This window comes from Homarus americanus, unplaced genomic scaffold, assembly GCF_018991925.1.
Source record: "Homarus americanus isolate GMGI-L3 unplaced genomic scaffold, GMGI_Hamer_2.0 scaffold34921, whole genome shotgun sequence".
In the NCBI taxonomy this organism is placed as follows: domain Eukaryota; kingdom Metazoa; phylum Arthropoda; class Malacostraca; order Decapoda; family Nephropidae; genus Homarus; species Homarus americanus.
The window spans coordinates 7,376,002-7,386,828 of record NW_024741901.1 but is presented as its reverse complement, the minus strand read 5'-3'; positions in this window follow the sequence as shown (position 1 = coordinate 7,386,828).

Sequence of the window (10,827 nt, the reverse complement as noted above, 5' to 3'; positions counted from 1 at the left end):
GTGCTTGAATACCTCCCACGTAAATGTGAATAACAATGTGTGAGGCCAGACATACTGCCTCACACGCCTGTTCTCACGCATTTGTGAATAAGTTACCCTTTATGTATAGAACTAAACAAATAATGTCAATGAAATACTGTGTAACTTTCGGTGCCATAATATCCTGACAACCGGGGTTAATTATTATGACCCTTTGTAAACCCTACTCTGTAATCCTTTTGCGCTACCGCTCACAGGATGAGTGTGGGGTGCACAATAAAGTAGCCGCTGCAAGCGGCAAAATCAAAAATCAAAATCAATCGCCCTTCCATCTGCAAATCGACGCTAGTGGTGTCGGAGTGGGGGCTGTGCTCCTACAACCCAACCCAACCACTGATGTTCTTCACCCTGTGGCATATTACTCCGCCAAGTTGAAAAAACATCAGACCAACTACTCGACCATAGAGAAGGAGGCCTTGGGTCTTGTGTTGGCAATAAAGAAGTTTGAATGTTACCTCCAGTCTTGCCCACAAACAACCCTAGTCTTCACCGACCATAACCCACTCACGTTCATCCAAACCAACAAGACCTCCAACCAGCGAATCCTCCGCTGGGCTCTCCTCACCCAGCCCTATAATCTACAAGTCCGGCACATAAAGGGGGTCGATAACCTGATTGCAGACTCCTTATCCCGAGCTCCAGTGGAAATGCAGCAGCTACTCTCCAGACGCACCAGGTGATCACCTCCTTCGCGCCCGCGCTACGGAGGTCTTTGGAGGGGGGGTGTGTTACGAACCCCTCCACCCAGTACTACGAACCACGCCATCTATTGTCCTGATCTACCTACCCAGCACCACGAGCAACGCCATCTAGGGACGAGACACGAGTATGACTCGTCTTAGTTACCACTCCGGGGTTTCTCTTCTCCATATCCTGGTTGTTGCGTCACATCCTCAAAGTCTTCTTTGTCAGCTCCAATTCGAGGAGAGAGCACTTGGCTCTGGGAAGTGACCACAGGATCATCTATCCTCTAAACCTACGTGCAGTGACTACCTACCGTCTTCTACAATACTCAGCCTTACTCGTCAGCCATCTCAGCTCCTCACTTAAGTACTTGTATCTTGTATTACCTCCCCCACGTCCACTTGCTTCAAAATGGTTTATGTTGTATTAATATGTATATACTGTTAATGTTTAGGTTAAGTTGGTTAGGGGTAATTTATAAGCTGAATATTTTGTTAAGGATTTATGGTACTCTATTATACACAACGAAAACTCGCATCCTTTGTCTACCCTTTTATAGTCCGATTGTCTTTGTTTTTTTATTATTGTTACCTGTTGGGATCTGGGTAGACTGTTAACTATATTCTAAATCCCCAACTCGTAACACTCTTCATACAGCACACATTGCACCAACAATTGTATTAAGATTGTATACAATTATAGTGCGAGAGAAAGAGGTGCATTAAGCTAGAAACTACAACAGTAGCAGTAAAAACTTTGTAATTTTAATTGAAAATTTCAAAAATAATTTAAAATATGTTTCAACACTGTCATCACACCCAGTGACCCGCATCAACGCCCTGAAGACAAAATGCTGTAGCATCAACCTTGCATCAACAGCTAGCCCTTCAATGAATGAGCGAGTGGACCCCACTGAATGAGCAAACAGGCCCCAGTGATCACAATCATCATCAAACTAGTGTTTTCAGACAGCATCATGGTTGGTGTAACAGCGCTATGTATTTAGAGTAAATTTTAATGCTTCGGGGAAGATATGTATGAAAATTAGTTCGAGAAACAAAGGGCAATGCATGTCGCCCACCAAGCTGACAGGACCCTGAGGGTCCCTTAGGTGTAAGCCAATCACAAAGACCTGTGAGTGTGACGTCATAGGCATAACTGGGCTGATTGGCTGAAGACTAGAGTTTCATACCCAACAGTAAGTGAGCTCGATTTTTAAATGCATAATCTGTGTTTGGAAGTGTTTTAGTGTAGAAGAGTGTGTGGGTCGGCGGGTTCATCTTGGCGAGATGTACGTAAGTAAGTGTACCCTTTCATGAACTCCCTTTACGCGATGTTATATTGTGAAGCTAGCAAGCAGTGTAGGCTATTATTTTGAAAGTGTAACTGTCCATTCTGAATAAGTCGTTAATAAACACAGAACCGTTAAAAATAGTTATCAATTCCCTTCCCCTGTTTATGGTGTAGACTGTAGAGTATTCCACAAAAGTGTCTTTGTGGTATGCAGTGATACAGTTAACCCTCTGAGTAACAACATAACTAACACATGTTTCCCCTAGTGTCTATGTTATTGCATGTTAGCCCTCTGGTGGGGAGTGATGGCAGCCAAAACCCCACCTCCCTCAGCCACAGGACTACCTCCTCCCTCTGACCCTCACTCCCTTCCTTTACCTACCAAAAGAAAGAGTAGGAATAAGAAAAGAGAATTAGAGAATGAAGAAATAGGAAAAGTAAGTAAATAAATAGAAATAAGAAATAAAACAAAGGAAATAATACCTCATTTATTACATTGGCATTCCGACTATGCGACCAAGCACACTCAGTGTGTGACCTAACATGTAACCCAAGCAGGACCCAGCCAGTGGACCTGGGCAGTGCAAATACCTGGCAGGAGAAGATGGATCAAATACCTCCTGATTTTAAAGTAATTGATCATCCTCAAGGCAAGCATGAACTCTTTGGGTTACTTACAGATTTCAGGGACATAGTAGCTTTAACTACAGAGTCTCCAGGTAAAACAAATCTGACCTCAAACGACCACACCACATATCTTTGAAACCTGACACAAACCCGATTTACATACCAGCTTACAGACTGCCTCATTGCCAATGAGCAGGAGTTAAAGACAGGGTTAAAGATATGTTGGGGCAAACGGTGTAAGGGAAGGAATCAAATAGGTTATGTTATTATTTCTATTTCACTATCTTAATAATACATATATGTAGAGGAGAGATTTTTTCTTATTTAGTATTATTGTTCTCTATTTCTCTTTTCTGTTCGCATATACAGTATCTTATATCACTTTCTTTAATTTCTTTGGTTATGGTTTCCGAGTTATTTTTACTTCCTTTGATTTTCATAGTTATATTTTATTTTCTGATTAACTTGCTACTTCTTGTCTAAGTTATTGTCTAAGTATTTATTTCAATGTTTTTATTTATTTATGTATTTTAATATTCTTTATCTTTCTTTGCTATATCTTACATATTTCTTTCATGTCATTATTTGTTTCTTTTATTTTCCTCTTACTTCTTTCAGTTTTTATCAGTGCTTCGTTATATTCTATTCAATGGCTTAACCTGGGAAAACCATATCATTCTGTAACAACATCAATTGGTATAATTAGTATACTTACACTGTAGACTGCTACCACCAATGCTTTTATTAGAATATAACTGGTGTCATTAACAATGCCAAGTAGCGTGGTAGACGAGCTTTTAGGCACGTGGGTTAGTGTTTATTTTCTGAGAAGCAATTGTTATAAGTAAAGTGATGGAACGGTGTTACTCACATTATACAAATCAATATTTATTTTGATCAAATGTGAATCGTATGACAATATGAACATTTATCCACAAAAACAAAAATAGTTTAAATCACTGATTACTTTACTGCAACACTCAGACAAGAGGGGACCACTAGGACTTACTATATAAGTAACAAAATAGATCTTCAATTATTGCTGCAACATTAAACAGCTGTTATAATATCTATTTGACAATAAAGTTGGTCACACTTGCTAATAGCTCAGTGATATTAATACATTACTTATAACATAATGTTATTACTGAATGGACAACATGGAAATATGTACACATTCTCACTTGGGAGTACACATTGATGGTTTACTCACAACTCATATAACAAACTCTAATACTGGTACTAGCAATGTTTATGGGTTCATTTCTCAACTTGGGACAATTATATTTCTGCTAATTATCCCCAATCATGTATAACAACAATACTTTGCACATATAATCGAGATTATTACACCAGTCTCACATCGTTGGTGTTTACCACAACAAACAAGTGAAGCGCGCTCTTAGCACCTGTTGGACTCTGACGCCCCCCGACTAGTGAAGCTCATACGTCCGTGGCTATCTTCCAGCTTGACATTCTCTCTGAATTTAATCTCGCTGAATTAGAAAATTATATTAATTTTCTAAAGTCAACTATTTAAACTTATCAGTGCCCGAGCTTTCAAAGACAAGAATTCAACTGATGCCAAGTACTCAGAATGGCAGTACATTGCGGGAGAGATCCTAACAAAGGGGGACTGAGACTTCGCCGTTAATTATTGGAGATAAGAAGACTGACATAGACTTTCAGGAGATTAATTACTTTCTAAAATACAAAACTGACAATAATTTCATTATAAATATCAGATCCTCTGATGATTGGGAATCAAAATGATCTAAGTTCTGGAACAGTTGAAAACTCAAGGCGTCCTCAAAGACGATGTCCTAATCAGGGTTGGATCAAATACTGATTTTTAGCGGTCAAATACAAATACTTGTGACATTATGATGCAAAAATACAAATACAAATACTTTTATTCCTTAATTCAAAAATACAAATATAAAAACAAATACTTCTGAAATTAAGATGTAAAAATACAAATACAAATACTTTTATTTACAAGTTCAAAAATACAAACCCAATACCTACATATCAGAATTACATTTTATCATCATTAATGACCGGAAGATTTCTGGGCTCAACTCAGCTCGCTCAGGAGTGTAAAAATTACCAGAATGTTCAGTGATACTGCTTGCAGAACATAAGAATGGAGGAAACTGCAGCGGGCCTATTGGCCCATACTGGGCAGTCCCGTTTACACCCAACCCCTATTGCTCATATAAGCATCCAACTTATGTTTGAAGCTATTCAGCGTATTCGAGTTAATGATGACATTTGGTAACTTGTTCCATTCATCCACTACTTTGTTTCCAAACCAGTGTTTACCTATTTCACGCCTAAATCTAAATTTGTCTAATTTAAAGCCATTGTTACGAGTTCGCTCCTGGTTGGATAGTTTGAGCACCTTTGTAATGTCCCCTTTGTTTAGCCCTGCCTTCCACTTATACACCTCTATCATGTCGCCCCTCACTCTACGTCTCTCGAGGGAGTGCAAATTAAGATGCTTTAACCTGTCTCTATACTCAAGGTTCCTAATGCCCGGGATTAGTCTTGTCATTCTCCTCTGAATTCTTTCCAAGGATTCTATATCCATTCTGTAATACGGTGACCAGAACTGAACTGCTTAATCCAGGTGTGGTCTCACAAGAGCAAGATACAGTTTTAAGATGACCTTGCTAGTCTTGTAACTAACACTCCTTTGTATGAACCGAAGTACTTTATTAGCCTTGTTACGAGCAAAAACACATTGTGTACGGGGTTTAAGGTTCCTACTTATCATTACTCCTAAATCTCTCTCGCAGCCGAATATCTCTATGGCATCGTTGTTCATCTGGTATCTGGTTTCCCTGTTTACATCTCCTATACTAAGTACTTTACATTTGTCCACGTTGAATTTCATCTGCCATTTTTCAGACCATTCGAAAATTTTGTTTAGATCTTCCTGTAGTTTTGCTGAGTCCTCGTCAGATTTAATAACACGTCCTATTTTAGTGTCATCAGCAAATTTACTTATGTTGCTGTCTATGCCGATATCTATGTCGTTTATGTATATAATAAATAATAATGGTCCAAGTACTGAGCCTTGGGGAACTCCACATGTGCCATTAATGCTCACTCTCAGTTTCCTGTCCTGTAACCACGCCCTAATCCATTTAAGGATATTACCTTTGATGCCATGTGCTTCTACCTTTCTAATTAGTCTTTCGTGGGGGACTCTGTCGAAGGCTTTGCTAAAGTCGAGATATTCCACATCAAAATTGTGCCCCTCGTCCACCGATTCGAAAACTGATGAAAAGAATGTTAATAGATTAGTTAGACATGAACGTCCGCTTGTGAAGCCATGCTGGGAATCATTGATCAATCTGTGCTTCTCCAGGTGATTTCGAATAGAGTTTGAAATGATTGCTTCCAGTAATTTGCCTACTATTGATGTTAGACTGATTGGGCGGTAGTTAGAGGATAGTGATCTATCCCCTTCTTGAAAACCGGTATTACATTCGCTATCCTCCAGGATTCTGGTACTACACCTGTTTTTAAGGACATGTTAAACAACTTTGCTAAGGGCATACTAAGCTCTTCCTTACATTCCTTTAATACTCTGGCAAATATCTCATGGGGACCAGGTGACTTATTAGGCTTTAGTTTGTCTATTTGCTTACTAACATCGTTACTAGTCACTACTATTTCGCTTAATTTGTTTTCTTCACTATCTCTGAATAGAGTCGGTGCCCAGGGTATCATGTTTAAATTTTCGGTGGTGAAAACTGTTGAAAAATATTTATTCAAATTATTGCTCATTTCTCTGTCGTTATCAGTGAGCTCGCCGGTATCTGACACCGTATTGGTCCAATCTTTTCTCGTGTTTTAGTTTGATAAATTTGGTAGAATCCTTTGGGGTTTGTCTTCGCCTCCCTTGCTATCCTTACCTCATTATTCCTCTTGGCTTTCCTTATCTTGGTTTTAACCCTACTCGCCAATACCCTATAATAATCCCGGAGGTAAATTTCGCCACGATTTATCCTTCTACCTATAGCCTTCCTTTGGCCAATGATGTTCTTTAAATAATTATTTATCCACTTAGGGTCATTGTTGTCTGATCTGAGTTTTTTGTATGGTATGTTCTGCCTTTGTGCATTAAGTAACTCAATATTTAAATTGTCGTGGAACTCGGCAATCTCAGATCTCGTTATCAGGTCTGTGTCATCTGTCAGGTTCACGGCCAAGCGCGACACCCCCTCTCTCAGCTGCCTCTTTAAACTGTCAAAGTTTGCCCTTCTGAAATCTGGTACTTCAGTGGAATTTTCCTTACGTCTGCTCTGAAAATCTAACTGGAATCTAATTTCTTTGTGATCGCTGTTTGCAAGTTCGTTCCCTACCTCGACATTGGTAATGAGGTTTTCTCTGACAGAACTAAATCGAGTACATTATTACCCCGGGTGGGTTCGGTTATATGTTGACTTAGAAAACAGTCCTGGATAACAATAACAGTAATAAAAATAAACAAAATTACAAAAATAAAACAAATTCAAGTGTTTTCGTCCTCACAAATTGTCTGTAAGTAGCAATACAACATATCAAATTTTCCTTTGTTTATGGAATAGGCAAAAGGCAGTAGCCTTAAACTAGCCTACTGCCTGTAACACTAATAAGTATCGAAATACAAATACAAATACAAAATACTTTTTCTTCTGGGTGCCAAAATACAATTACAAATACAAATTCATTGAAAATGTATTTAAATACAATTAAAATACAAATACAATTGTATTTGATCCACCCCTGGTCCTAATACGTCACTTTTACTGGCAGACTCTACACTAACTTATTTGGCATTTATATTAAAAATAAATACAGTTGAGGCTTTCAACATCACTCACAAGGGATGCTGAATATTTCATCTGTAAGTAGACATATCTAACTAATTGTAACACATGCACATTCAGTTGCAATTTCAAATTTCATAACATGATATGAGATACTAAGGAATAACAGAGTCTCGGTACTACTTGAGAGAAAATGGAGGACTCAGGCGTACTGAAGCGGTAAGAAAACGAAAGTTGCTGATGGGAGACACAATAAAGATGTTATAGCTGACTTAACAGAGTGGATGGGGGGTCGTCTCTTCCCACACACCGTCCCTCTTCCCCCATAACACAATGGCCCACTGCGGCCATTTTCTATGGTCGCTAATACGAGCACACAGGGGCACGTCCTTCTCCAAGCTAGGTCAGGTAACTTGTTCCATTCATCCACTACTCTATTTCCAAACCAATGTTCACCCATTTCGCGACTAAATCTAAATTTGTCAAATTTAAAACAATTACTACGAGTCCGCTCCTGGTTGGATAGTTTAAGTACTTTGTAATGTCCCCTTTGTTTAGCCCTGACTTCCATTTATACACCTCTATCATATCGCCCCTCACTTTACGTCTCTCGAGGAAGTGCAAATTAAGATGTGTCTGTTTGATACCCCCCACCACCAACACACGCACACAGATGGAGGTGAGAATTACCATATGGAGTTGATATCTGTCAAGTCAGGGAGTCCAGGTAGAATGTGAGATAGTAAGGGAGCTAGTCAGTGATCATTTTGTTGTGTATGTTCAGTTACCATTAGGGAAGAAACAGGTGAGATTTAGGAGGAAGAGGTTGAAACTAAACAAGGATGACACAAAAGTGTTTACCCAAAATATAGGGAAATGGTACAGAAATTATACGCCGGTTTGTATGGATAGCTTTTATAATGAAGATGGTAGTTACGCAGATTCTGAACCAGGATAAAGCTGAGGCATTGAACAGCATCTTTTCCTCGGTGTTCACAAGAGAGGATGCGATTAACCTACCTGCGTTTGAGGACAAACGGTTCGACACAGCACTGACCCACATTGTGTTCACAGAAGAGGGTATTAGAAATAAACTGCCAAAGCTAAAGGTCCATAAGAGTCCCGGCCCTGACACGGTGCATCCTAGAGTGCTAAGAGAGTTGTGCAACGAGCTTGCCGAGCCCCTGAAGATCCTGTTTTGTAAATGCCTGGATGAACAAAAGGTCCCCAGTGAATGGGAAGTGGCTTATGTGAGTCCTCTCTTCAAGAAGGGCGACCGTCACTCCACGAACAACTATAGACCGGTGAGCCTGACCAGCATAATATGCAAAGTACTTCAGAGTATTATCTGAGATACGGCAATGGAACATCTACTACGAAACAACCTTGTAAGGGTTTGCCAACACGGTTTTATGTCGAGAGGCTCCTGTTTAACACAATTGCTCAAGGTATTGGATATTTGGACCCATATTCTGGAACGGGGTGGTAATGCCGACAATATTTACCTAGATTTTGCCAAGGCTTTCGGCAGTGTACCCCACGAAAAGCTGAAAATCAAACTGGAAGGGTACGGAATTCGGGGAAATGTCCTAGCTTGGAGAGAAGACCTTCTACATGACCGCAAGCAGTGTGTAGTGATTAATGACACGAAATCATCATCCGTACCTGTCACAAGAGGGGTACCACAGGGCAGTGTATTGGGCCCGCTGTTGTTTGTTTCATAAATGACATGCCTGACGTTGTACACTCCTCCATACAAATGTTTGCCGATGACGCCAATTTATTTCGGAAAATCAAGAACCAAGAGGACTGTGAAGAGCTGCAGAAGGACCTCTGTGGGCTCCAAGGATGGTCGAAGAAATGGCTGCTGAGATTCAATGTCACGAAGTGTAAGAGGGTGCACCTGGGGCGTAGCAACGGTAAGGAGGCGTATCATAAGTCCCAACGGGATGAAGAAACTGCACTATTTGAGATTGGCGTGTATATTGACAATGAGCTGAAGTTCTTAGGCCATTGCGAGAAGAAGGTCGTTCAGATATCTAGACGGTCCGTCGTTCGTAACGATCTTCAAGAGTGAAGTGCTTCCCCATCTGGAGTACTGTCACTCCGTCTGGTCTCCGAGATATCCTAGGGACTGTCAGTTGGTTGAAAATGTTCAAAGGAGGGCCACCAGACTGGTGCCTGCACTTCGGCACCTCAGCTACCCTGAGATATTGGAGCGCCTGAACTTGCCTAGCTTATACTACAGACGGGCTAGGGGAGACCTAATTGAGGTGTATAAGCATCTCAAGGGGCACTACTCAGTCAAGTGTCCTTACTTGGAGCTGGTGGACGCTCGCCCCACAAGGGGTCACAGCTCAAGATTGAAGAAGCCGCAAGTCCAGAAAACTGTGAGGGCAGACTTTTTCGGAGTGAGAGTTGTGAACTCTTGGAACAATCTACCAGAAAGTGTTGTGACTGCACCGAGTGTGAGCTCTTTAGGACCAGACTTTACCAGCACTGGAGCAGGTTCAGGTACATTCAGGAGCTGGTGCATGCCCAGTACTTGCCAACAATGCGTAACAGAGACGTGACCGATCGCCCAAGCGGCTAACGAGTCGATCATTTGGTGAAGAGGATAAAAGAAAAGGAAAAGTAACAGAGACATGACCGATCGCCCAAGCGGTTAACGAGCTGATCAGTGGTGAAGTAAAAAGTTGGGGAAATAGAAAGATATTTAACTAAGTCAACACAGACAAAGATAAATGATAAGAGACATGGGACTAAGAAACACTGCTATACTAATGACAAAATGTTGAAGGGGTGGAAACAGATGTTAAGGGCAGCACATAAAGAGTGGATAAAGAATGGTAGAAGAGAAGACGATAGGGAAATCTTCATGGATATAGCCAAAATATGTGGGCAGGTTAGGAAGGAGGCAAGGGAGAAATATTGGCAAGACTTTGCACAGCACATTGGGGAGAGTAAAAATCTCACAGAAATATGGCAGGATATTAACAAAATTAAAGGAAAAAGGAGTAATTTTATAGTCATTCTCATCCAGAGGAAGAAGCTAATAAATTGGTAGACAAATGGGCTAAAGCTGCTAGTGTTGCCTCCCTGCCTAACAGGACAATAGAAGCATTAGAAGAGTGGCAAAATGAAAGAAGAAGATTTATTTCATTAGCTCTAAATATTTGTGATGTAACATGTATAGATATTACTCAAGATGAGTTGTTAAATGCTGTTAAAAAAAGAAAATATGCAGCACCAGGCGAAGATGGTGTGACTTATGAAATTTTGAACTGCCTAGTTGGTATTGAAGAAAGTTATAGTCATTCCTGTCCCTAAGGAAAATGGTGGATACAGGCCAGTGTCTTTA